Raw genomic sequence first — 27,930 nt, forward strand, 5'->3', positions numbered from 1 at the left:
CTGTATTCAGGTCAAGAAGCAACAGTTAGAACTGGACATGGAACAGACTGGTTCCAAATTGGGAAAGGCTGTATATTGTCACCCTGCTTATTTAACTTATAGGCAGAGTACATCATGAGAAATGCCAGGCTGGATGAAGCACAAGCTGGAATCAAGACTGTCGGGAGAAATATCAATAACTTCAGATATGCAAATGACATCACCCTTATGGCAGAAAATGAAGAGGAACAAAAAAGCCTCTTGACGAAAGTGAAAGAGACTGAAAAAGCTGACTTAAAACTCAGCATTCAAAAAATGAAGATCATGGCATCCAGTCCCATCACTTCATGGCAAATAGATGGGAAACAATGGAAACAGTGAGAGACTTTATTTTGGGGGGCTCCAAAATCACCACAGATGGTGACTGCAGCCGTGAAATAAAGAGATGCTTGCTCCTTGGAAGAAAAGCTATGACCAGCCTAGACTGTATATTAAAAAGCAGAGACATTACCTTGCTGACAAAGCTCTGTCTAGTCAAAACTATGGTTTTTCCGGTAGTCATGTATGGATGTGAGAGTTGGACCATAAAGAAGACTGAGCACTGAAGAATTGATTCTTTGGAACTGTGGTGCTGCAGAAGACTCTTGAGAGTCCCTTGGCTTGCAAGGAGATCAAACCAGTGAATCCTAAAGGAAATCAATCCTGAATATTCATTGGAAGGAGTAAGCTGAAGCTCCAATACTTTGGCTACCTGATGCGAAGAGCTGACTCATTTGAAAAAACCCTGATTCTGGGAAAGATTGAAGGCAGGAGAAGGGGATGACAGAGGACGAGATCATTGGATGGCATCACTGACTCAATGGACATGAGTTTGAGCAAGCTCCGGGAGTTGGTGATGGACAGGGAAGCCTAGTGTGCCACAGTTCATGGAGGCCACAAAGTGTCAGACACAACTGAGCAACTGAACAAGAAGAAGAAGAGGTCTCATAGGCATCTTCAGTTTTTTTTTCATTCTTTTTTCTATATTCTGTTCTGCAGCAATGATTTTCACCATTTTGTCCTCCAGGTTATTTAGCCATTTTTTTTTGCCTCAATTATTCATTGACTCCTTGTAGTGTATTGTTCATCTCTGTTTGTTTGTTCTTTAATTCTTCCAGGCCTTGATAAAAATTTCTTAGATCTTCTCCTTTGTTTTCCTGAGATCCAGGATCATCTTCCCTATCGTTTTTCTGATTTCTTTTTCTGGAAGATTGCCTATTTCCACTTCATTTAGTTGTTTTCTGGGGTTTTATCTTGTCCATTCATCTGAGACACAACTTTCTGCTTCTTCATCCTGATTAACTTTCTGTAATGTGGTTTTTGTTTTAGCCACTGTGGGATTGTGGTTCTTCCTGCTTCTTCTGTCTGCCCTCTGATGGAGGAGGCTAAGAGATTTGTGTAAGCTTTCTGATGGAGGGACTGGTGGTGGGAAAAACTGGTCTTGCTCTGGTAGGCAAGGCCTTGCTCAGTCAGTTCAGTTCAGTTCAATCACTCAGTCGTGTCTGACTCTTTGCGACCTCATAAATTGCAGCACACCAGGCCTCCCTGTCCATCTCCAACTCCTGGAATTCACTCAAACTCACGTCCATCGAGTCGGTGATGCCATCCAGCCATCTCATCCTCTGTCATCCCCTTCTCCTCCTGCCCCCAATCCCTCCCAGCATCAAAGTCTTTTCCAATGAGTCAACTCTTCGCATGAGGTGGCCAAAGTACTGGAGTTTCAGCTTTAGCATCATTCTTTCCAAAGAACACCCAGGGTTGATCTCCTTCAGAATGGACTGGTTGGATCTCCTTGCAGTCCAAGGGACTCTCAAGAGTCTTCTCCAACACCACAGTTAAAAGCATCAATTCTTCGGCACTCAGCTTTCTTCACAGTCCAACTCTCACATCCATACATGACCACTGGAAAAACCATAGCCTTGACTAGATGGACCTTTGTTGGCAAAGTAATGTCTCTGCTTTTCAATATTCTGTCTAGGTTAGTCATAACTTTCCTTCCAAGGAGTAAGTGTCTTTTAATTTCATGGCTGCAGTCACCATCTGCAGTGATTTTAGAGCCCCCCCCAAAATAAAGTCTGATACTGTTTCCACTGTTTGCCCATCTATTTCCCATGAAATGATGGGACCAGATGCCATGATCTTTGCCCCATGCCCTAGAGGCGATGGCCAAGAGGAGGTATCCCACGTCCGAGGTCAGGGGCAGCGGCCCAGAGTGCCAGGCTGCGACTGCGCAGGAACAGCTGAGAGGAACTACCCCGTGTCCAAGGTCAGCAGCGGCGGCCAAGAGTGCCAGGCTGTGACAGCGCAGGAGCAGCTGAGAGGAGCTACCCCACGTCCAAGGTCAGGGGCAGTGGCGGGAGGAGCTACCCTACACCTGAGGCCAGCCTTGCTCAGTAAAGCTTTAATCCAATTATGTACTAATGAGTGGATTAGACTCCCTCCCTGTTAGTTGCTTGGACTGAGGTGACTCAGCCCTGTGGTCTATGGGCTGTATGGTAGGATTAATGGTGACCTCCAAGAGGGCTTACACCAAGGAAGACCTTCCAGGACTGCTGCCGCCAGTGCCCCTGTCCCTGTGGTGAGCCCCTGCCAACCCACACTTCCACAGGAGACCCTCCAACACTAGCAGGTAGTTTTGGTTCAGTCTCCTGTGGGGTCTCTACTCCTTTCATCTAGCACTTTGTGTGCACAAGATATTGTTTGTGCCCTCCAAGACTGGAGTCTTTGTTTCCCCTAGTCCTGTGGAAATTCTGTAATCAAATCCTTCTGGCCTTCAAGGTCAGATTCCCTGGGGATTCCCACTCCCTTTGTCAGATCCCCAGGCTGGGAAGCCTGACATGGGATTCAGAATCTTCATAACACTGGGAAAACTTCTTTGGCATTATTGTTCTCCAGTTTGTGGGTCACCCACCTGGCAGGTATAGAACTTGATTTTATCATGATTGCGCCCCTCCTACCATCTTGCTGCAGCTTCTTCTTTGTCTTTGGACATGGGGTATCTCTTCTTTGTGGGTTTCAGCATTCTCCTATAGATGACTGTTTGATTGCTAGCTATTGTTTTGGTGCTCTCACAGGAGGAGATGAGCACACATCCGTCTACTCCACCATCTTGAACTGGATTCTCTCAGTGCTCTTATTCAACATATTATTGAAAACCCTAGCTAAGACATCTGACAAGGTAAAGCAATAAAAGACATCCAAGTTGGAAACAAAGAGGTAAAAATTGTCATTATTGGCAGATGATATAATCTTATGTATCAAAAATTCTATTGACTCATCCAAAAAACTGCTGGAACTTAAAAAAAAAATTATGTAAAGCTACTGGATATAAAATCAATATACAGGGCTTCCCTTGTGGCTCAGTGGTAAAGAATCTGCCTGGCAGTGCAGGAGACGAAGGTTCAATTCCTGATCCAGGAAGATCCCATATGCTGCTGGGCAACTAAGCCTGTGGGCCACAACTATTAAGCCTGCGCTCTAGAGTCCAGGAGCTGCAACTGTTGAAGCCCACATGCCCAAGACCTTGTGCTTTGAAAAAAGGAACGCCATCAAGAGAAGCCACCACAGTGAGAAGCCCACCGACTGCAGCTAGAGAGTAGTCCCCATTCTCTGCAACTAGAGAAAAGCCCATACAGCAACCCATCACAGCCAAATAAATAAATAAATTTTTTTTAAAAGAGAAAGAGAAAAGAAAAAGTTAAAAAAATAAAATCAACATACATACAAGAAGTATGGTATTTCATAAAAATAGATACATAGCCCAATGAAATGCTATAAAGAGCCCAGAAATATATGGTCAACCCCATGTATATGGTCAAGTATTATTTCTTAGAACCAAGAACAATCAATGGGGAAAGTTTAGTATCGTCATCAAATTGTGATGGAAAAACTAGATAATCACAGACAGAAAGATGAAATTGAACCTGTATCTTATACCATTCACAAAATTAAATTGAAATGGGTTAACAACTTAAACATAAGAACTGATACTGTAAGACTCTTAGAAGAAAACACAGGTGGTAGTCTTCTTCACTTTGGTCCTGGCAGTGATTGAAATCAAGCTGGAATCAAGATTGCTGGGAGAAATATCAACAACCTCATACATGCAGATGATATCACTCTAATGGCAGAAAGTGAAGAGGAACTAAAGAACCTCTTGATGAGGTTGAAAGAGGAGAGTGAAAAGCTGGCTTTAAGCTCAACATTCAGAAAACTAAGATCATGGCATCTAGTCTTATCACTTCATGGCAAATAGATAGGGAAAAAATGGAAACAGATTTTATTTTATTTATTTTAAAATGACAGATTTTATTTTCTTGGCCTCCAAAATCATTGCAGATGGTGACTGCAGCCATGAAATTAAGATGATTGCTCCTTGGAAGAAAAGCTATGATAAACCTAGACAGCATATTAAAAAGCAGAGACTTGACTTTGCTGATAAAAGTCCATATTGTAAAGCTATGGTTTTTCAAGTAGTCATATATGAATGTGAAATTTGGACCATAAAGAAGTTTGAGCACCTTTGATGCTTTTGAATTGCGGTGCTGGAGAAGACTCCCAAGAGTCCCTTGGACAGCAAAGAGATCAAATCAGTCAATCCTAAGGAAAATCAACCCTGAATATCCAGTGAAAGGACTGATGCTGAACCTGAAGCTCCAGTAATTTGACCATCTGATGGGAAGAGCCAACTCACTGGAAAAGACCCTGATGCTGGGAAAGATTGAGAGCAGGAAGAGAAGGGGGAGACAGAGAATGAGATGGTTGGATGGTGTCACAGACTCAATGGACATGAGTTTGAGCAAACTCTGGGAGACTGAAGGACAGGGAAGCATGGACAGTGAAGTCCATGGATTCACAAAAAGGTGGACATGACTTAGCAACTGAACCACAACTATAATGATTGTTTTGGATAGGACACCAAAAAACACATGCAACAAAAGCAACAAGAAACAAGTTAGACTACATCAAACTAAAAAATTTCTGCATAGCAAAAGAAACTATCAACAAATCAAATGGCAATCTATGGCATGGGAGTAACCATGATAAAGGTTTTACATTTATATGTAAAATACATATAAAGGTATACAACTTAGTAGGAAATAAACAACCCAACTAAAAAGTGAGCAGAGGAACTGAAGAGTCATTTTTCCAAAGAAGGCCTCCAAATTGTCAATAGGTACATGAAAAGGCTCTCAATGTCACTAATCATCAGATAAATGTAATTCAAAACAATAATGAGATAATACCTCATACCTGTTAGAATGGCTGTTACAAAAAAAGATGAGATAGCAAGAGTTGGCAAGGCTGTGAGAAAAGGGGATGCTGTGCACTGTTGAGGGGAATGGAAACAGTCTCTATACTGCCTATTTAAAAATAAAATCACAAGCCCTGGAACCCTCATTGCTGGTAGAAGGGGATCATGGCACACCTCATTTTGTGCTGAGATCATACCAAAGGGGATGAGAGTGCTGGGCATGGTGCCCAGATACTCACCCAGTGGGAAACTGTCAGGGGATCTGAGAGCCCACACAGAAAGCTGTTTGGAGTGGTCCTCACGCCAGAAGGTCATCCTTTCTCCCAGCTCCCAGAGACATAGCTCCATTGGGAGGTACAGGCTTATGCCCTTTGTCTTACACCACCTATGAGCATCAATCAGATGAATAGGAGAAAGGAGAAGGAGTGTACATAGGTGGGGTCTGCAGTTAGGGTTTCTGGAGTTGGAGGTAGTTGCTTGATGTCGGTCCAGTCATGTGTGTATCTGCAAGCATCCATATATTTTTTCACTTAAAAAAAAAAATGTAAGGGACTTCCCTGGTCCAGTGGCTAAGACTCTGAGCTCCTAATGCAGCAGGATCGAGTTTGATCCCTGGTTGGGGAACTAGATCCCACATGCCACAGCTAAAAAGATCTTGCTTTAGGAGAGGGTGAGATGAATGGAAAAAATAACATGGAAACTTACATTACCGTATGTAAAATAGACAGTCAATGGGAATTTGCTGTTTGGCTCTGGAAACTCAAACAGGGGCTCTGTATTAGAGGAGTGAAGTGGGGAGGGAAATGGGAGGGAGGTTCAAAAGGGAGAGGATGTATGTATACCTATGGCTGATTCATGTTGAGGTTTGACAGAATACAACAAAATTCTGTAAAGCAATTATCCTTCAAAAAAAAAAAAAAAAAGATCTTGCATGCCACAGTGAAGATTGAAGATCCTATGTGCTGCAACTAAGACTAGGCACACCATATATGTGTATACAGGTGAATTTTAAAAAGATGAAATACTGAAAGAAAATATAAAACTACCATACGACACAGCAATCCCATGTTTGTATATAAATAAAAGCGACTAAAAACAGGATATTGAAGAGATCCCTGCACTCTGAAGAGATTATTGTGTCACCAGCCAGGTTTCTTGGACTCCTTTTGCTATGCTGCTTCAGCGGTGTAACTCTGTGACTCTATGGCCTGGAGCCGCCCAGGCTCCTCTGTCCATGGGATTCTCCAGGCAAGAACACTGGAGTGGGTTGCCATGCTCTCCCCAGGGAGTCTTCCCAACCCAGGGATCGAACTTGCATCTCTCCTGCCTTGGCAGGCAGGTTCTTTACCACTAGTGGCACTAGGGAATGCACTCCCATGATTATCCCAGGAAACTCCCAGGTTTCTTGGACTCTTTAATCAACAGGAATTTACAAGAGGCCTGACAAGAAGTTTACACTAGTGTTTACTGGGCCTCCCACTGCAGTGGGGGGCAGTGAGAACAAGTGGCTGGTGCCCTCGGTCATGCCCATGTTTGTCCAGGTGCAGCACTGCAGCAAAGGGTGCCTGTCTCATTCCCCTCCGAATGACTCCACATTCTTATTCCTAAGGGGTAAGGGGCCACAGGTCTATTCTTCTGAAACTTCTTCCTGCTGGACAGGGGCTGCAGACCCTAGCCTATCCTATAGGTATAGAAGCCTTTCACTGACTGCCAAGAAATGATAGGGACCTGGGCCACCCTCTGCTGGAATGGGCTGGATTCCTTGAGCCATCAGGAAGCTTTCTTGCAACTGCTGGAGCCTAGAAGACACAAGCCTAACCAAGAGGTTAAACAGACAAGGGCCAAAAAGAGCAACAATTAAGGAGCCTAGGAAGGGAAGGAACCAGGTTAACTTTGGAGGACTTTCCTGTTGACCAGAGAGTGGAGGTGATGTTGCCCCTGCCAAAACTGTGAAACCAGTCTGCCTGGGCATGTTTTTCCTTAATATTAACATCTATCTGTCCCATCACATTGGTCCAGGTGCAGCAGGAAGTATTAATTACCATGCAAAGTCCACCTTCTGCCAGAAGATTGTCAAGAGCCAGATCGTTGTCAAGAACCACCTTAGCAAAAGAAACACTAGAGGTCTTAAGTTCTGTTAAGACTTGCCCTGTGTGTTCTCTCACAGAAGCAAGCTGCACGGTGAGATTGTTCAGTGTTGCCTTACGATAGGGAAAGTCTCCCCACGGAGCTGCCGGTTCCTATGGCCAGTTCTGCCCTGCCAACATCATCCCTAGTGCTCTCTGGTTTTGACGGTGAGCTGGAGTGTTTCTGTTATAGATAAAAGCCCCTCTTATCCCTCCAACTCCTAGAGTGCACTCTCTTATGTAGTGGACATTATTTATGCATTTATAGGCTATAGCTTGGTTGGAAAATGACAGGGCTTGGCCATAATTCTACAACATATGATGGTTTGGATACCCACAGAAGAAAACAAACCCTACAGGGATGCAGACCTGAATTTCTGTCTCACAGTTATTAAGACTGGACAGTTCCTGAAGGACATAACTATTTCTAGTACTTGAACAATTAGGGGACAGCAGAACATTATATCAATAATTAAGCATGTAAAACTCTACAGTGTTTTTAACAAGATGCTTGTGTATGATCCTGCCAGCTCCATAGGCCAGATCACTGTTTGCCTGGAATCCTGCAGATGGGCAGAATTGGATTGACCGGGTGAATGGGTGTTTAAGGAGATGGGGCCATAGTTTAAAACAGGGCACCAGTTGGTAAGGTTATGGGTACAGTTTATCCCTATAAAGCAGGCAGGATCTCTGGTGAAATTCTCTTTCACGGGGTTCTGGGGACGTGTGGAACAAATGCCATTTGTGCAGTTTCACAAGTGCCTTGGGTCGGCTGTAAGGGTGAGTCAAGTTAAAACACTGGAATAGTCCCCTAGAAGGTGCAAATGTGACTAGCAGAGGTCGAGGGGGTGGCAGTTGTCTCCCGTGTAGGTTGTTAGTTACCACTGGACCTGGCAGGCTCAGGGGAAATGCAGGAAAGAGGCCAGTAGCCAGTTGGGGGTGTTGTATCCAATATTCTTTTCAATGCTCCCCTTCACATAGTCTAGAAATGGGGACAGGTGAGATTTCTTGTCACTGTCTTCTAGTTACAGGGACTAGTAAGGGGGACAGGGTTGATAGGAGGAGCATGTTTGTGTGGGGTGTTTCCCTTACACCCAGCATGGACAAAGGAGCTGCTTCCCTGGTGTGGGTGGCTGAGCAAAGCGGTAGAATGCAGGCAAGAGTTACACAGCAAGAATGTCAAATAGGAGTCCAGCCCAGCACATCATTTTACATATCTATTGATGTTGTTGTTCAGTTGCTCAGTTGTATCTGACTCTTTGTGACCCCATGGACTGCAGCATGCCAGGCTACCCTGTCCTTCATTATCTCTCAGAGGTTGCTTGACTCATGTCCATTGAGTTGGTGATGTCATCCAACCATCTCATCCTCTGTGGTGCCTGTCTTCTGAATAGGTCTCTCAGATTTTCCACTGGCTCACAGGTAGATTATTCTTCTGTTGTGACTTGTGGTGTTCTTGGAGGTGAAAGCTTTAGTCTGAACAAATGTACCCAATTAAATATGCTTTGCAGTTTGACAGAAGTGGGCATGACAAAATACTGTATAGGGACCCTTCTATTTTGACAATAGTTGGTCTTTGGGAGACCCTTCTTTCAAAGTTTTAAGAAGTTTATCTCTGGGTTTATTTCTGAAGGAACTGCTCCTTCCGCTGTATATTTGTTGGAACTGGCAGTGCCTTGTTGGTATCACCCTGAGTTGCCTTCTGAACTTGTCCTAGATTAACAGTACTTCGCAGGGCCTGGTTTACCTCCTCTTCAGGTAGAATGTCAGTAGGAAGAAAAGGTCTCCCGCGGGTGATTTCAAGTGGACTTAGTCTCAGACCACTCTTGGGGGCTACATGGACCCTGAGGAGTCCAGAGTGCATGAGTTTCTTTGCAGAGATTTGCTAAGGTTTTCTTTAAAGGATGGTTCATTTTCTCTACCTTCCAAAAGGTGTGCAGCTTCTAATATATCCCTAGGGCCATTATGAGTCCCTCTGTGGTTTTGCCTATAAAAGAGGGTCTGTTATCACTCTGCAGGGACTTTGGAAATCCAAATTGAGAACTTACTTCTTTTACAAGGAGTTACAGGCTTCATTCCCTGGAGAAGGAAATGCCAACCCACTCCAGTATTCTTGCCTGGAGAATCCCATGGACAGAGGAGCCTGGCAGGCTATAGTGCATGGGGTCGCAGGAATCGGACATAGCAATTAAACCACCACCACAGGCTTCATCAGACTTTTCAGATGGGGTGGGAACGGCTTCAACTCATCCTGTAAAGTATCAGTGAACACAAGAAGATATTTATATCCTGATTGTGGGGGCATTTGGGTTAAATCTATCTGGCAGTCTTCCCTTGGGTATGTCCCATGATTTTGAACTGGCTTGAGTAAAGAAGTACAGAATTGGAATATCAATAGTCTCAGAAATGCAGATGACACCACCCTTATGGCAGAAAGTGAAGAGGAACTAAAAAGCCTCTTGATGAAAGTGAAAGAGGAGAGTGAAAAAGTTGGCTTAAAGCTCAACATTCAGAAAACAAAGATCATGGAATCCGATCCCATCACTTCATGGGAAATAGATGGGGAAACATTGTCAGACTTTATTTTTTTGGGCTCCAAAATCACTGCAAGATCCTGCCTGCTTTATAGGGATAAACTGTACCCATAACCTTACCAACTGGTGCCCTCCAAAATCACAGCCATGAAATTAAAAGATGCTTACTCCTTGGAAGATAAGTTATGACCAACCTAGATAACATATTCAAAAGCAGAGACATTAATTTGCCGACTAAGGTCTGTCTAGTCAAGGCTATGGTTTTTCCAGTCGTCATGTATGAGTGTGAAAGTTGGACTGTGAAGAAGGCTGAGTGCCGAAGAAATGATGCTTTTGAAGTGTGGTGTTGGAGAAGACTCTTGAGAGTCCCTTGGACTGTAAGGAGATCCAACCAGTCCATTCTGAAGGAGATCAACCCTGGGATTTCTTTGCAAGGAATGATGCTAAAGCTGAAACTCCAGTACTTTGGCTGCCTAATGCGAAGAGTTGACTCATTGGAAAAGACTTTGATGCTGGGAGGGATTGGGGGCAGGAGGGGAAGGGGACGACAGAGGATGAGATGGCTGGATGAGTCACTGACTCAATGGATGTGAATCTGAGTGAACTCCGGGAATTGGTGATGGACAGGGGATGCCTGGCGTGCTGTGATTCATGGGGTCGCAAAGAGTCGGACACGACTGAGTGACTAAACTGAACTGAACTGGGTTATTGTGGACACATAAATCACAGGCAAGCATTACTTGTTTTTACTGTTCTTTTAAGCTCCTTCACTGAAAAAGGCTTTTGCACCAAGTCCTATAGTATATCCCTCCCATAGTGGGTGGCATCATTTAAGCTCTTAGTGATCTTCCATTGTTGGGCCTCAGGATTTGAAACTTCAGTTCAGTTCAGTTCAGTCCCTCAGTCATGTCTGTCTCTTGGCGACCCCGTGGACTGTCGTACGCCAGGCTTCCCTGTCCATCACCAACTCCTAGAGCTTGCTCAAACTCATATCCATTGAGTCGGTGATGCCATCCAACCATCTCATCCTCTGTTATCCCCTTCTGCCTTAAATCATTCCCAGCATCAGGGTCTTTTCGAATGAGTCAGTTCTCTGTATCAGGTGGCCAAACCATTGGAGTTTCAGCTTCATCACCAGTCCTTCAAATGAATATTCAGGACTGAGTTCCTTTAGTATGAACTGGTTAGATTTCCTTGCAGTCCAAGGGATCCTCAAAAGTCTTCACCAACACCACAATTCAAAGCATCAATTCTTCAGTACTCAGTTTTGTTTATAGTCCAACTCTCACAGCCATACATGACTACTGGAAAAACCAAAGCTTTGGCAAAGTAACATCTCTGATTTTTAATATGCTGTCTAGGTTGGTCATAACTTTTCTTCCAAGGAGCAAGTGTCTTTTAATTTCATGGCTGCAGTCACCATCTGCAGTGATTTTGGAGCTCAGAAACATAAAGTCAACCACTGTTGCCACTGTTTCCCCATCTATTTGCCATGAAGTGATGGAACCAGATGCCATGATCTTAGTTTTCTGAATGTTGAGTTTTAAGCCAACTTTTTCACTCTCCTCTTACACTTTCATCAGAGGCTCTTAAGTTCTTTTTTGCTTTTTGCCATAAGGGTGGTGCTATCTGCATATCTGAAGTTACTGATATTTCTTCTGGCAATCTTGATTCCAGCTTGTGCATCACCCAGTACAGCATTTCTCATATGTACTCTGCATATAAGTTAAATAAGCAGGGTGACAATTTACAGCCTTGATGTATTCCTTTTCCAATTTGGAACCAGTCTGTTGTTCCATGTCTAGTTCTAACTGTTGCTTCTTGACCTGCATGCAGGTTTCTGAGGAGGCAGGTCAGGTGGTCTGGTATTCCCTTCTCTTCAAGAGTTTTCCACAGTTTGTTGGAATTTTCCACAGTTTGTTTTGTGTGGATCCACACAATCAAAGGCTTTGGCATAGTCAATAAAGCAGAAATAGATGTTTTTCTGGAACTCTATTGCTTTTTCAATGATCCAGCAGATGTTGGCAGTTTGATCTCTGGTTCCTCTGCCTTTTCTAAAACCAGCTGAACATCTGGAAGGTCATGGTTCACGTGTTGTTGAAGCCTGGTTTGAAGAATTTTAAGCATCACTTTACTAGCATGTGAGATGAGTGCCATTTTGTGGTAGTTTGAGCATTCTTGGAATTGCCTTTCTTTGGGATTGGAATGAAAACGGACCTTTTCCAGTCCTGTGACCACTGCTGAGTTTTCCAAATTTGCTGGCATGTTGTGTGCAACACTTTTACAGCATCATCTTTCAGGATTTGAAATAGCTCAACTGGAATTCCATCACCTCTCCTAGGTTTGTTTGTAGTGATGCTTCCTAAGGCCCACTTGACTTCATATGCCAGGATGCCTGGCACTAGGTGAGTGATCACACCATTGTGATTATCTGGGTCATGAAGATCTTTTTTGTATAGTTCTTCTGTGTATTCTTGCTACCTCTTCTTAATATCTTCTGCTTCTGTTAGGTCCCTACCATTTCTGTCCTTTATTGAGCCCATCTTTGCATGAAATATTCCCTTAGTATCTCTGATTTTCTTGAAGAGATCTTTAGTCTTTCCCATTCTGTTGTTTTCCTCTATTTCTTTGCACTGATTGCTCAGGAAGGTTTCTTATCTCTCCTTGCTATTCTTTGAAACTCTGCATTCAAATGGGTTTATTTTTCCTTTTCTCCTTTGCTTTTTGTTTCCCTTCTTTCACAGCTATTTGTAAGACTTCCTCAGACAACCATTTTGCTTTTTTGCTTTTCTTTTTCTTCAGGATGGTCTTGATTCCTGTCTCCTGTACAATGTCATGAACTTCCATCCATAGTTCATCAGGCACTCTGTCTATCAGATCTAGTCCCTTAAATCTATTTCTTACTTCCACCATATAGTCATAAGGGATTTGATTTAGGTCATACCTGAGTGGTCTAGTGGTTTTGTCCACTTTCTTCAATTTCAGTCTGAATTTGGCAATAAGGAGTTCATGATCTGAGTCACAGTCAGCTCCCGGTCTTGTTTTTTCTGACTGTATAGAGTTTCTCCATCTTTGGCTGCAAATAATATAATCAATCTGATTTAAATATTGACTATCTGGTGATGTCCATGTGTAGAGTCTTCTCTCATGTTTTTGGAAGAGGGTGTTTGCTATGACCAGTGTGTTCTCTTGGCAGAACTCCATTAGTCTTTGCCCTGCTTCATTCTGTACTCCAAGGCCAAATTTGCCTGTTACTCCCAGTGTTTCTTGACTTCCTACTTTTGCATTCCAGTCCCCCATAATGAAAAAGACATCTTTTTTGGGTGTTTAGTTCTAGAAGTTCTTGTAGGGCTTCATAGAACTGTTCAACTTCAGCTTCTTCAGCATTACTGGTCAGGGCATAGACTTGGATTACCGTGATATTGAATGGTTTGCCCTGGAAACAAACAGAGATCATTCTGTTGTTTTTGAGATTGCATCCAAGTACTGCATTTCGGACTCTTTTGTTGACTATGATGGCTATTCCATTTCTTCTAAGGGATTCCTGCCCACAGTAGTAGATATAATGGTCATCTGAGTTAAATTCAGATGACCTTGTTATTTGACCTGAAGCCAAACTATGGTGGAGGTAATGAAGATAATGGTGACCTACTTCAAAAGGCTATGAAGTCTGCTAGGATTTCATTAGAAACTTACCCTCCTTTTTAGGCCAGCCTGTGTTGGAGAAGACTCTTGAGAGTCCCTTGGACTACAAGGAGATCCAACCAGTCCATTCTGAAGAAGATCAACCCTGGGATTTCTTTGGAAGGAATGATGCTAAAGCTGAAGCTCCAGTACTTTGGCCACCTAATGCGAAGAGTTACTCTTTGGAAAAGACTTTGATGCTGGGAGGGATTGGGGGCATGAGGAGAAGGGGATGACAGAGGATGAGATGGCTGGATGGCATCACAGACTCGATGGACGTGAGTCTGAGTGAACCCCGGGAGTTGGTGATGGACAGGGAGGCCTGGCGTGCTGCGATTCATGGGGTCGCAAAGAGTCGGACACGGCTGAGTGACTGAACTGAACTGAACTGTGCTTCCCTTTTCATAGCCCCATTTCTCAGCATTTTCTTATTGCTGTGGGGAATACTTGGGGAGGCTAGGGAGTTCAGGGGGCCAGTCACCTGAGCTGTAAGTTGTTCAGGTTCCCGCAGTCAAGCTGCCTGTTTTGCAGTTTGAACAGCTTTGCTGTTTCCTTGGCCCACAAAGGATCCATCCCTCTGATGACACCGACTGTTGACTACTGCTACCTTGGTTGGGAGTTCCATTCCTTCTAAAAGAACCAGAATCAAATCTTTTCATTTGAGGGGAAACTTCTGGTGGTTAACATTTCACTTTCTTTCCAAATGTCAGCATGAGCTTATAGCATGTGGAACCTACATTTAGAGTCAGTAAAAATAGGCAGTTTCTTATCCTTCCCTAATTGCAAAGCTCTCCTTTGTGCAATTAGTTCCGCCTTCTGGGCTAGTATCTGGGGTGGTGGGGTCTAGGCTGCTATGATTTCATCTCGACTAACCTTTGCATACCCTGCCTTTTAGGTTTCCATTTCTATAAAACTGCTCCCATTAGTAAACCACTCGACTCCTATCTGTCAGGAGGTTCATCTAGAAGATCAGACCTGCTATAGTAAGTTTGGTCTATGTCTCTCTACACTGATGAAATTAGTCTCTACTTTTGACTGCTGGAAACAGAGTTTCTGAGTTCGGTGTTTTGCATACCTTTAAGGTATTGTCAGAGATGTCCATTAGGCAGGCCTAATACCTTTTAAACTTTTCTCCTGTCAACCAATGATGTCCTTTGACCTCCAGCCCAGATTGTACCTGGTGAGAGGTTAACACAACTAAGTGTCCTCCCAGGGTGAACTTGGTGGCCTTATTAACCAACCGGTCTGTGGCTGCTACTGCCCACAGGCAGCCTGGCCATCCCAAGGCCACTGAGTCCAGTTGTTCTGAAAATTAAGTCACTGGCCTCTGATTGGTCCCAGCTTTTTGGCCAGGTTTCCAAGTGCTGTCTCTGACTTCTTATGAACATATAGGGTAAAGAGTTTTCCAAATTTGGAAGCCCCAGTGCTGGTGCCCTACTCAACTCACACTCTAGAGTTTCAAATGTCCACTGGTGGTCCTTATTCCATTGAAGGAGTTCCCTTTCTCCTCCCTTTAAAACCTCCTCCCTTTAAAACCCTTTAAAAAGCCATAAGATCATAATTTGGAATCCAGATATGATAGAGTCCAGCCATTTTGAGAAAGCCTCGGGGTTGCCTCTTTGTGCTTGAAGATAGTAATGCACTTCTTGCTGTTTTTTGATCTATGGCCAGGGCTTGTGCTTATGGGGGTCAAAACAAATCTTAAATACTGAACCTTTTGCTGTGAGATCTGAGCCTTGATTTGGGGAGATTTTAGGTACCATTCTTGTCAAAAAATTTAGGACCTTAACAATATGTTGATCTGAATCTTGCATTGTCTCACTGATTATCAATAAATCATAAAAATACTGTAGACGAGTCCCTTCTCAAGGCACAGCTCCCTTGATGATGCTTTTCCAACAAGATGGGGGCTGTCTTCAAAGCCCTGTAGAATCACTGTTCAGGTATATTGGGTAGCCTCCAGGGTGCAAGGGTCCCTCCATTCAAAGGCAAAGAAATTTGCACAATCCATTATCAAAATCAGCATTCCAGGAAAACAAAGTTTTCTTAGGAGAGAGACAAACCAAGTCTAGTCTTGCACCAATCTACACTTAAAATCCATTTACCTAAATAAATTTAATCTAGTCTTAGAAAGTTCTGACCATATACAAAACTCTTTTCCCAACGTTCCTTTTTCATAAACCTACTACAACTGTCTGCATCCATATTATCCTGTCCTTCACTTTCTTTTTTATCCAGAAACAACCAGCTCTAGGACACCTCCCACTTTCCCCCTCATACCTTCCCACTCCTCATACCTTCTACCAAAAACATACTTTCAATTTTCCTTGTATACTGAAATATTTCCCTTATAATTGTTAACCTTAAAGCCCTAATCTCTAGCAAAAACTAAGAAACAAGTAAATGTTTGTCATACTACCATTTTCTGACTGGAACATCCCGTAACCTCCAGAAACATGTATTTTCCCAAGAACAATTTCTTTCCTCAATGTAGGTATAGGACATATGTTTAATAAATCAAAATATCTTTAGTTTCTCTCTTGTAAGGAGACAAAGCAAATAAATTTAGACCTGTTTAGCAATTAATGTTCCAGTATTTTATCTTACTTTAAATGGCTTGGATATTCAATGAGTTCCCATCTTTAACTTTAATTTCAAATTACCAAAATCTGGAGGGACTATTTTAGATGGGCATTTCCAAAATCAAATTATTTATATAGAGTTTACCAAAAGTCCTTATCTCTGTTACATTTTCTTAAAAGTTTCATCATATCAGTTGATTTTTTTGTTGACAAATTTTATGGCAGAAACAATATGCACTTATTGGTTTCAAGTAACTCAGTACAATAAAAAGTATTATATTTAATGCTGATGATCTAAAGACAAGTCTGTGTTAATTAAATCTGTAAGCTTAAGCTAGCTCTAATGCCAGATATTAATTTATTACTGAGTATTACCCAGATCACATTAATCTGAAATATACCCTGGTGAGTTTATCTTATATTTCTGGAAATGTATATACATGCTTAATGTCCTTTAAGCCAATTAAATACAGCCCATTTATAAGTTAATTTTTACATAAAACCAGAACCAGGGATAACATAGTTTTCCTGACTGAATTTAAAAAGTCTGAGAGACTACAGATGGATAAAATAGTTCCTGAGAGCCTAAGCAAGACACTTACATTTTAAAGGTGGGGAGAAATGCAAACTCCTCTTCTAGGTTGTGCTTTCATTTCAAGATTTACATGCTGCACCATGCTCACAGTGTGGCAGAGACTTGCAAGGGTATTTGGACTGACATCAGTTCAGATCAGTTCAGTTCAGTTCAGTTCAGTTCAGTTCAGTTCAGTTCAGTCGCTCAGTCGTGTCCGACTCTTTGCAACCCCATGAATCGCAGCACACCAGGCCTCCCTGTCCATCACCAACTCCCGGATTTCACGTCCGTCAATTCAGTGACGCCATCCAGCCATCTCATCTTCTGTCATCGCCTTCTCCTCCTGCCCCCAATCCCTCCCAGAATCAGAGTCTTTTCCAATGAGTCAACTCTTCGCATGAGGTGGCCAAAGTACTGGAGCTTCAGCTTTAGCATCATTCCTTCCAAAGAAATCCCAGGGTTGATCTTCTTCAGAATGGACTGATTGGATCTCCTTGCAGTCCAAGGGACTCTCAAAGGGTCTTCTCCAACACCACAGTTCAAAAGCATCAATTCTTTGGCGCTCAACCTTCTTCACAGTCCAACTCTCACATCCATATATGACCACTGGAAAAACCATAGCCTTGACTAGACGGACCTTTGTTGGCAAAGTAATGTCTCTGCTTTTGAATATGCTGTCTAGGTTGGTCAAAACTTTTCTTCCAAGGAGTAACCGTCTTTTAATTTCATGGCTGCAATCACCATCTGCAGTGATTTTGGAGCCCCCCCAAATAAAGTCTGACACTGTTTCCACTGTTTCCCCATCTATTTCCCATGAAGTGATGGGACCAGATGCCATGATCTTCATTTTCTGAATGTTGAGCTTTAAGCCAACTTTTTCACTCTCCTCTTTCACTTTCCTCAAGAGGCATTTTAGTTCCTCTACACTTTCTGCCATAACGGTGGTGTCATCTGCATATCTGAGATTATTGATATTTCTCCTGGCATTGATTCCAGCTTGTGTTTCTTCCAGTCCAACGTTTCTCATGATGTACTCTGCATAGAAGTTAAATAAGCAGAGTGACAATATACAGCTTTGACGTACTCCTTTTCCTATTTGGGACCAGTCTGTTGTTCCATGTCCAGTTCTAACTGTTGCTTCCTGACCTGCACACAGATTTCTCAAGAGGCAGGTCAGGTGGTCTGGTAATCCCATCTCTTTCAGAATTTTCCACAGTGTATTGTGATCCACACAGTCAAAGGATTTGGCATAGTCAATAAAGCAGAAATAGATGTTTTTCTGGAACTCTCTTGCTTTTTCCATGATCCAGCAGATGCTGGCAATTTGATCTCTGACAGAAATACCTATAAATAAATAAACTATACATAAAACAAAGATTCTTTTGAATTCACTGAATAAGACTCAACATGTGACCAATGACAGAATCTTAAAGACACAAGCAAGAAACAAAGAGATGGTCTCACTATGAGGTAGCCTCTAGAGAACTTTGTCCAGTCCATCATCTCTCAACCTTCTGCAAGCTGGAGCTGGGAACAAGACAGAAAAGATTGGGTGGGGGGAAGTTGTGAAAAGGGTGACCCAACAGAGAATCTCCAGGATGAAAAGGGACAAGAGTGTAGGTATGAGGACTGAGGAAGTGAAGAAGGGAGAAGGGACAAAAAGACTAAAAAAAGATAGAAAGAGAGAGTTTGCTGTTTCAACCCAACCCCTTTGGGTGTCTATTCACCAAGGGACCAAGGAAATCCTGCACTTGCAACAGCATGGGTGGACATGAAAACATTATGCTAAGTGAAATAAGCCAGACAGAGAAGGATAAATCCTGCATGGTATCACTTTCAGGGGCTGGAATAAAGGAAATGGGGAGGGGGTGGGTAAAAGGGTTTTGTTGTTGTCCAGTTGCTCAGTCACGTCTTAATTCTGTGACCTCATGGACTACAGACATTCAGTTATAAGATGGAGGAGGTCTGAGGATGTGATGCAAAGCATGCTGACTATATTTGATAATACTGTTATATAAATTTTATTAAAAGTATACAACAAAAATACTTTCACCAAAAAAGTATATATGTATGTATAGTGATGGATGTTAACAAATTAATTAGAAGGGGGAATACTTTAAAAACATAAATGGATATCAGATCACCACAATGTACAGTTTAAATATCTTACAATTTTGTTTATAAATTATACCTCAATAAAGTTGAAAAATAATAAAATATGAGAGAAATTGTAGCGGGGGCAAAGCTAGGTCTTTGTGAGGACTGGCCTTTTTCTGGTTTATTTTATTCAAAGGCATAGCTTTTGAGGAGTATAAAATTAAGAGTACTGGGTAATTAAGAGGACTCTTTACCTTGCTGGGCCTTGAAAAGTTAACTAATTTCTTCAAGTTTGTGTGGGACTTTCCCAGTTTTTGCACCAAATATCCTGTATCCTTAGAAACCCCTCAGTCCCAGGAGAGCTTGGGTAGTGGGTTCAAGCCTTAAACTCAAACTTCTACTCATGAGATCTCTGAAAAATCTTGCTGCTCTGTCTTAACTGGTCATCATGAAGTGCTAAAGGGATACCTAGTGTCCCCAAAGACACCCAGATCATTTCCATGGTCAGATTTTAAAATTTGCTTTTACTTTGCCTGCCATAGTCTTTTACTAAATCTTTCCGAAACTATCATTGTTCAGGGCTCAGCTCAAATATCTTTTCCAAAAGTGACCTATATAAAGTGGCCATATTCTCAGGGCTCATTCTCTAAGAGATCTATGACATGGTCTTTATGGCTGTCATTTGTATCTCAAATTATTCCTTTGGTTACATGCTTTCTGTATGATTGACCCTAATCTAAGAGTATGTTCAGTGATATGAATTCTTAAGAGCACAAACTTTGTCCACCTTGTTTGCTTCCACACAAAGGGGGCTTCCCTGGTGGCTCAGACAGAAAAGGATCCACCCACAATGCAGGGGACCCAGGTTCGACCCCTGTGTGGGGACGATCCCCTGGAGGAGGGCATGGCAACCCACTCCAGTATTCTTGCCTGGAGGATCCCCATGGACAGAGGAGCCTGGCAGGCCCCAGCCCATGGCGTCGTAAAGAGTCAGACATGACTGAGTGACTAAGCACACACACACAGACTATCTAGAACATTTCCTGCCATTCCTAGGTCCTAAAGAAACACTCGTTGAATGTGTAAATAAATGGATGGATATTTCCTGCTGAGTTGTGTTTTCAAATTTTCTCAAGACCTTAAGACTGCCTCATTGAAAGTTCAGTTCAGTTCAGTTGCTCAGTCCTGTCTGACTATTTGTGACCCCATGGACTGCAGCACACCAGGCTTCCCTGTCCATCACCAACTCCTGGAGCTTGCTCAAACTCATGTCCATCGAGTCAGTGATGCCATCCAACCATCTCATTATCTGTCATCCCCTTTTCCTCCTGCCTTCAGTCTTTCCCAGCATCAGGGTCTTTTCAAATGAGTTTAGCTCTTCACATCAGGTGGCCAAACCATTGGAGTTTCAGCTTCAGCATCAGTCCTTCCAATGAATATTCAGGACTGATTTCCTGTAGGATTGACTGGTTTGATCTCCTTGCAGTGCAAGCCACTCTCAAGAGTCTTCTCCAACACCACAGTTCAAAGTATCAATTCTTCAGCATTCAGCTTTCTTTATAGTCCAACTCTCACATCCATATATGACTACTGGAAAAAACATAGCTTTGACTAGATGAACCTTTGTTGGCAAAGTAATGTCTCTGCTTATTAATATGCTAAGTTGGTTATAACTTTCCTTCCAAGGAGTAATTATCTTTTAATTTCATGGCTGCAGTCACCATCTACAGTGATTTTGGAGCCCCCCAAAATAAAGTCTGTCACTGTTTCCATTTTTTCTATTTGCCATGTAGTGATGGGACCAGATTACATGATCTTAGTTTTCTGAATGTTGAGCTTTAAGCCGAATTTTCACTCTCTGCTTTCACTTTCATCAAGAGGCTCTTTAGTTCCTCTTCACTTTCTGCCATAAGGGTGGTGTCATCTGCATATCTGAGGTTATTGATATCTCTCCTAGCAATCTTGATTCCAGCTTGTGCTTCTTCCAACCTGGCATTTCACATGATGTACTCTGCGTATAGCTTAAATAAGCAGGGTGACAATAAACAGCCTTGACGTACTCCTTTTCCTAATTGGAACCAGTCTGTTGTTCCATGTCCATTTCTAACCGTTGCTTCCTGACCTGCATACAGATTTCTCAGGAGGCAGGTCAGGTGGTTTGGTATTCCCATCACTTGAAGAATTTTCCACGGTTTATTGTGATCCACACAGTCAAAGGCTTTGGCATAGTCAATAAAGCAAAAGTAGATGTTTTTCTGGAACTCTTTTGCTTTTTCAATGATCCAATGGATGTTGGCAATTTGATCTCTGGTTCCTCTGCCTTTTCTAAATCCAGCCTGAACATCTAGAAGTTCATGGTTCATGTACTGTTGAAGCCTGGCTTGGAGGATTTTGAGTATTACTTTGCTAGTGTGTGAGATGAGTGCAATTATGCAGTAATTTGAGCATTCTTTGGCATTGCCTTTCTTTGGGATTGGAATGGAAACTTACCTTTTCCAGTCCTGTGGCCACTGCTGAGTTTTCGAAATTTGCTGGCATGTTGAGTGCCACACTTTCACAGCATCATCTTTTAGGATTTGAAATAGCTCAACCAGAATTCCAGCACCTCCACTAGCTTTGTTCATAGTGATGCTTCCTAAGGCCCACTTGATTTCACATTCCAGGATGTCTGGCTCTAGGTGAGTGATCACAGCACTGTGATTATCTGGGTCATGAAGATCTTTTCTGTACAGTTTTTCTGTGTATTCTTGCCACCTCTTAATATCTTCTGCTTCTGTTAAGTCCATACCATGTCTGTCCTTTATTGAGCCCATCTTTGCGTGAAATGTTCCCTTGGTATCTCTAATTTTCTTGAAGAGGTCTCTAATCTTTCCCATTCTATTGTTTTCCTCTATTTTTAAAAATTGATCACTGAGGAAGGCCTTCTTATCTCTCCTTGCTATTCTTTGGAACTCTGCATTCAAATGGGTATATTTTTCCTTTTCTCTTTTGCCTTTAGCTTCTTTTCCTTTCTCAGCTACATTGGAAGTTATGCCTTAGTAAATAACTCCCCCCTTCAATCTGGCTTTCCTTCTCCAGTGGACTGAAACTGAGTCATTTAATGACACTACTTGTCCAACTGGTTTTTCACAGGTAAACCGGGGAGCACAAGACAAGACCCTGAAGTTTATCTTAGAATAATTTAAATTCACTGTGAAACTCACAGTTCAACTGCCCATGAACATCTTCATATGTCCTTCAGAAAGTCATGCAGGAGTGGCTTTATGTTAATGATCAGTCTGTCAAAGCAAAATGCAAATGATTGTTCATCCCTCTGGTGAGTGTGTGAGCTAGTGCTGTGGACTGTTGATGAGCTCAGAGGAAGAGGTCAGGTACCAGGGAATCACGCTGGGGCAGACTCTCATCAGCACATTATCCCTGAGTGCTCTCAACAGTCAAGGAGGCGCTAAAGGAAAAATTAAACCAAAACTGGAGGCTGGTTTAAGGAGAATGATTATGCTGTGATTGTTGATGTTTCTTATGAAGATCAGTCTTGACAATAAATATTAAGATTGTGATTCATAAAATACAATTTAGGGATACTTTTTTCTGTAAGTTGGAGAGTATTTTACTCATAGATCTGTGGTACAGGGAACTGAAAGAGGGCAGAACATTTTTTTGAGTGCTTATATAAGTCAGGTTAATAAAGTAAGATATATTAATATACACATAATTATATGAAGACAACAATAATAGCTGTCATTAACTGGGTAAACCAGAATTCTTGGATCCATCTTCCACTCTATTCTTCCTCTCACACCGTATACTCAGTCATTCTGCAAGTCCTCTTGCCTCTGTCATCAAAATCCATCTGTAATGTGATCATTTCCCATCATCTCTGCTGTCCGCATCCTGTTCCAAGGTCTCACCCACTCTTACCTGAATTATTGCAATGAACTTTAACTGATACTATATAACTCATTCCTAGATTTGTTGAACATTTAATGACAACTTCATCAAAGACAATGTATCTTTGTTTATGCACAAGTTGAATAAAATCAAATAGCTGCTTATCTAAGCTTTTGCATGGTCAGGGGTAAAGCTCTTGTGGGTAGTGATGGGAAGAGGGAGACAATGGCCAGCCAGCCAAATCCTTGCTGCATGTTTTCGTAAATAAAGTTTTATTGGAACACAACAATGGCTACTTATTTGCATGATATATAGCTGCCCACGTTACAATGGCAGGGTTGAATAGTCCAAACAGAGACCAAGTAATGTGCAAAGCATAATATTTACCATTAAAAAAAAAAAACTTACCAAATTCATAGGAAAAAAAAAAGATATGTGGTTGCAAGAGGCAGGGGGTACAGGGAAGGGGAATTGGAGGAAGATGATCAAAAGGTAAAAACATCCAACTGTAAGATAAACAAGTTCCAAGAATGTAACATGTGACATGACTGTGGTTAACATTGCTATTAACTATGTGATGCTCAGTAAAGTCATTAAAGAGTAGAACCTAAGTGATCTAATCACAAGGAGATCTTTTTTCTTGTCTTTTTATTGTGTCCATATGAAAGTTTGAACCTACTGTGGTCATCATTTTATAATATATGTAAATCAAGCCATCATACTTGATGCCTTAAACTTCATACAGTGATGTGAGTCAATTATTTCTCAATAAAAACTAGAAAAAACTTACTATTTGGCCTTTATGAAAAAGCTTGCCAACTCCTGAGCTATAGGACATATCTAGTATTCTATTAAAACCACTGTAAGAGGGCTTGCTATGTTTACTTTCCTTACGTCTAGCCAGTAAATTTCTAGATGCACTATTCTTGAATTTCTAGAATACAGGTGTAAAGAAATGTTAGAAGTCAGATCGAGATAATGTTGCCTTCCCTAACACAGACTTAGTTGTGTTTTCAAGAAGCATAAAGCTCAGTTTCAGTGATCTGAAAATAATATCAGAAGTAATTAAATTCTCGGGCCATCACGAATTAAAATTAGTTCTCTGGCCAAACTGCAACAAATGTTCTGTGTGGCTCCATTTCTGTTACATTTACAAGTTGGATTAGATTCTTCTCCTTTTTTTTAACTAAATTGGACCAATTTTTGGAAGAAATCATTCCATTCTGGAAGCTTCCTGTGAGGCACACGTTCATTTATTGCTTGATGTGAGATGATCTTATTGATGAACTATCTACATTACTCCCATGTTGTATCATCCGGTCCCAAGACTTTAGATAGCATATATAAACTCTATATTCTTATAGATCTCAACTTACTTTCTCGGCTCCCCTGATATTTCCCTGCATCTTATTTTTGTCCAGAAATACACTCTCAATCTTCCCCAGCCTCATCTACTTTGCTTCAGACTCCAGCTAGTTGTGGACACGCCATCCTTCTAACATCTCAGGCTAAACAGCTTGGACTCAGCCTCAGACTTCTCTCTCATATTCTGTATCAGAAGTAAAAGACTATCAGTCCAAAATATCCCCAGAATCTTGTCCCTTCTCAGTATCTCCCTGCTTACCACCTCAGCCCTATCTCCTCTTCCTCTGATAATTCACCAGCTTCCCAGTTGATCTCCCAATGCAGCAGCCAGAATGATCCTGTCAGAGCTTACATCTGACTTTTCCTCTGCTCAAAGCCCTCCAACTCTTACCAAGTTCAAGCCTATATTACTTGCTGCACGACTGGCTGATAAATTGAGAGATGAGTTTTTAAGGCAAGGAATAGCAACTTTATTCAGAAAGCTAGCAGACAGAGGATGATGGACTTGTGTCCCAAAGAACCATCTTATCTGAGTTAGAATCCAGGCTTATTTTATAACTATTTAAGAGAGGAGGCAGTAAAGTCAAACATTTTCTGGTTTTGGTCAGCCTCTGGAGGGGATGTGTGAATTTCTTCCTACCACAGTCATTCACAGGTGGGCCTGGTCAGGCTGTTTCCTGTGGGTTAAACAGAAGTATTTTAGCTTAATACTCATTCCCTGGGAGGCAGGGTTCCCAGAGATGGGCCGCTTTGTATAATTTAAGCTTATAGGCAACATCCCTTAAGATTAACAGCTGATCACTCACAAAAACTCTGCAGTTCAGAAGGGAGTAGCAGGAAATATTTAAAGCAACGAAAGGGGAAAACCTATAACCAAAATTACTCTACCTAGTAAGGGTCTCATTCAGAATCAATGGAGAAATCAAAAGACAAGCAAAAATTAAGAGAATTCAGTGCCACTAAACTGGCTTTCCCTGGTGGTGCAGACAGTGAAGAATCCACCAGCAATGCAGGAAACCCAGGTTCAGTCCCTGGGCTGGGAAGATCTCCTGGAGAAGGGAACGGCTGGGACCCACTCTAGTATTCTTGCCTGGAGAATTCTATGGACAGAGGAGCCGGGTGGGCTACAGTCCCTGGGGTCACAAAGAGTTGGACATGACTGAGAGACTAACGCTTTCACTTTCAAATTGGCTTTACAACAAATGTTAAAGGATTCTTTGGGAAGGAAACACAAGAGAAGGAAAAGACCTATGAAGACAAACCCAGAACAATTAAGAAAATGGCAATAGGAACATATATATCAAAAGTGACTTTAAATGTAAATGGATTAAATGCCCCAAACAAATGACACAGACTGGGTGAGTGAATACAAAAACAAGATCCCTATATATGCTGTCTCCTAGAGACCCACTTCAGAGCTAGAGACATATACAGATGAAAGAGAGGGGATGGAAAAAGATATTCCATGCAAATGGAAATCAAAAGAAATCTGGAATAGCAATTCTTGTATCAGGTAAAATAGACTTTAAAATAAAGATCATTACAAGACACAAGGAAGGACACTACAAAATGGTCAATCAAAGAAGAAGACATAACAATTGCAAATAGTAATATACCTGACATAGTAGCACCTCAATACATAAGGCAAATGCTAACAGACATAAAAGAGGAAATCGACATTAACATACCAACAGTAGTAGACTTTAACACCCCACTTATACCAATAACCAGGTCATCCAGACAGAAAATTAGTAAGGAAACACAAGCTTGAAATGATACATTAGACCAGATAGACCTAACTGATATCTATAGGATATTCCATTCAAATGCAGAAGAATGCATTTTTTTCTTCTCAAGTGCAAACAGAACATTCTCCAGGATAGATCACATCTTGGGTCACAAATCCAGCCTCAGTAAATTTAAGAAAATTGAAATTGTGTCAAGCATCTTTTCTGACTACAATACTATGAGATTAGATACCATTACAGGAAGAAAACTAAAAAGCACAAACACCTGGAGGCTAAACAACACACCTCTAAATAACCAAGAGCTCATTGAAGAAATCAAAGAGGACAAAAAGAAAACAACCCTAGAAACAAATGACAATGAAACCATGATGACTCCAAACACATGGGATGCAACAAAAGTAGTTCTAAGAGGGAAGTTTATAGAAATACAATCCTACCCCAAGAAACAAGATAAACATTAAAATAAACAACCTAACCTTACACCTAAAACAATTAGCAAAAGAAAAACAAACAAACAAAAACTCCCAAAGTTAGTGATTAACTTAAAACGCAAAATGTTCTGCTGTATCACATGGTGAGAGTCAGAGTGAGAGTCCCTGCAGCAGCCTGTGTGGTCCAGGCCCTGTGGCCTCCCCAGCGCATCTCCTCACTCCCCTGCTTCCATTCTGCGGTGGATGCGCAGGCCACTCCGTACTCCTGGACCGTGGTGGCCACATCCTCCCTTGCATCCAGGCTTCTCTGTGCCTGGACAATCCGTGGAGCTTCCTTGGTCATTTACTCCATGTCTCTGTTCTAATATCACTTTATCAAAAAGGCTGTACTGACTGCCTTTGCCTCACCATCGCTCTCTTTCTAGAACATCCATAACTTTTATTATATCACCTACCACCACCTGGTATATGCTTTTTTACTTTTAGGATCTCAGAATAAGGACTTTGTTCACTGCTGTGAGCCCAAGTACCTAAAAGAGTGCCTGATACATGGGAGATTTTTAATATGTATTTTTGATCAAATGATTCGTCACTTACCTGTGTTCCTGGTTCCATGTTAAATCCTTTACATACTTTATCCTATTGGATTTTCATGGCAGAAAATGACTCTATGTGGTGACAGCCTTTTATGTTGGTGAGTGATTTTCCCTAAGTCCCACAGACAGTAAGTACATCAAGATGTGCAGGTTGCAAATCACTAAGATTTATTATTGCCTCTTCTACTGCTTCTTATAAGAAGCTTAAAAGAAATTTACAAAAAGATCACTAACATTATTAGATGTTACAATTGAACCATGGCTACTTAATGGACTCAGAACAAATTTGTGTTAGCAGTGAGAGGAGTTATATTCCACCTCATTTGTGCCTGAGGACTTAAGACAATAGATACAAAACATCCATATTCCAAACCCTGCAGCACCTGCGAATCTGATGTACACAAACTGGTCTTCTGGTGATTAGCCATTCTTTCTCAGTGAGAGTAAAAGGGTTGGGGTTCAACTGGCCAAGGAATTGAAAATAGAGGAGAGTTTTCTTTAGACCAAATGAATACCTGCCCTAGTGAGGGTGGAGAGATTTTACCTAACTAGTGTGAAGATTTAATGGAAGCACCCTTACCCAATATGTGGGAGTATACAGAAACCACAAAGCTTGCTGCAGTATTTTGGCAATTGGACGATGGAGCGGGAGGGACAGAGCTGGAAGGTAAATGGGATTCAGGAAGATTCAAATTGCAGTGTGATTTAAGACCTAGCGGCAGACACTCTGACCCTCTCTGGCCTCAGGAGGAAGTTTGAACACTCACAGAAGAGGGTAAAAGCGCCAACAGAACAACCCCACCCCCTAGCTGCCCTGAACCAGAGCAGCCATGAGCTGGTGAGGCCACCCCAGCTCCCTTAGTGCTGGTGGGGCTGTCCTGTCCCTGGAAGGTGGAGCGCGGTGGCCTCCAGCAGTAATGGACTCAGAGCGCGGTGGTGCCCAGTGACAATGGATGTGGAGCATGGTGGCGTCCAGCAGCGATGGACTCATCAACTCATCCTCTTGTGGCATTGCTCCCTCCCTTGCTCCTTC

The sequence above is a fragment of the Oryx dammah genome, unplaced genomic scaffold (genome assembly GCF_014754425.2).
Source record: "Oryx dammah isolate SB20612 unplaced genomic scaffold, SCBI_Odam_1.1 HiC_scaffold_11, whole genome shotgun sequence".
NCBI classification, from domain to species: domain Eukaryota; kingdom Metazoa; phylum Chordata; class Mammalia; order Artiodactyla; family Bovidae; genus Oryx; species Oryx dammah.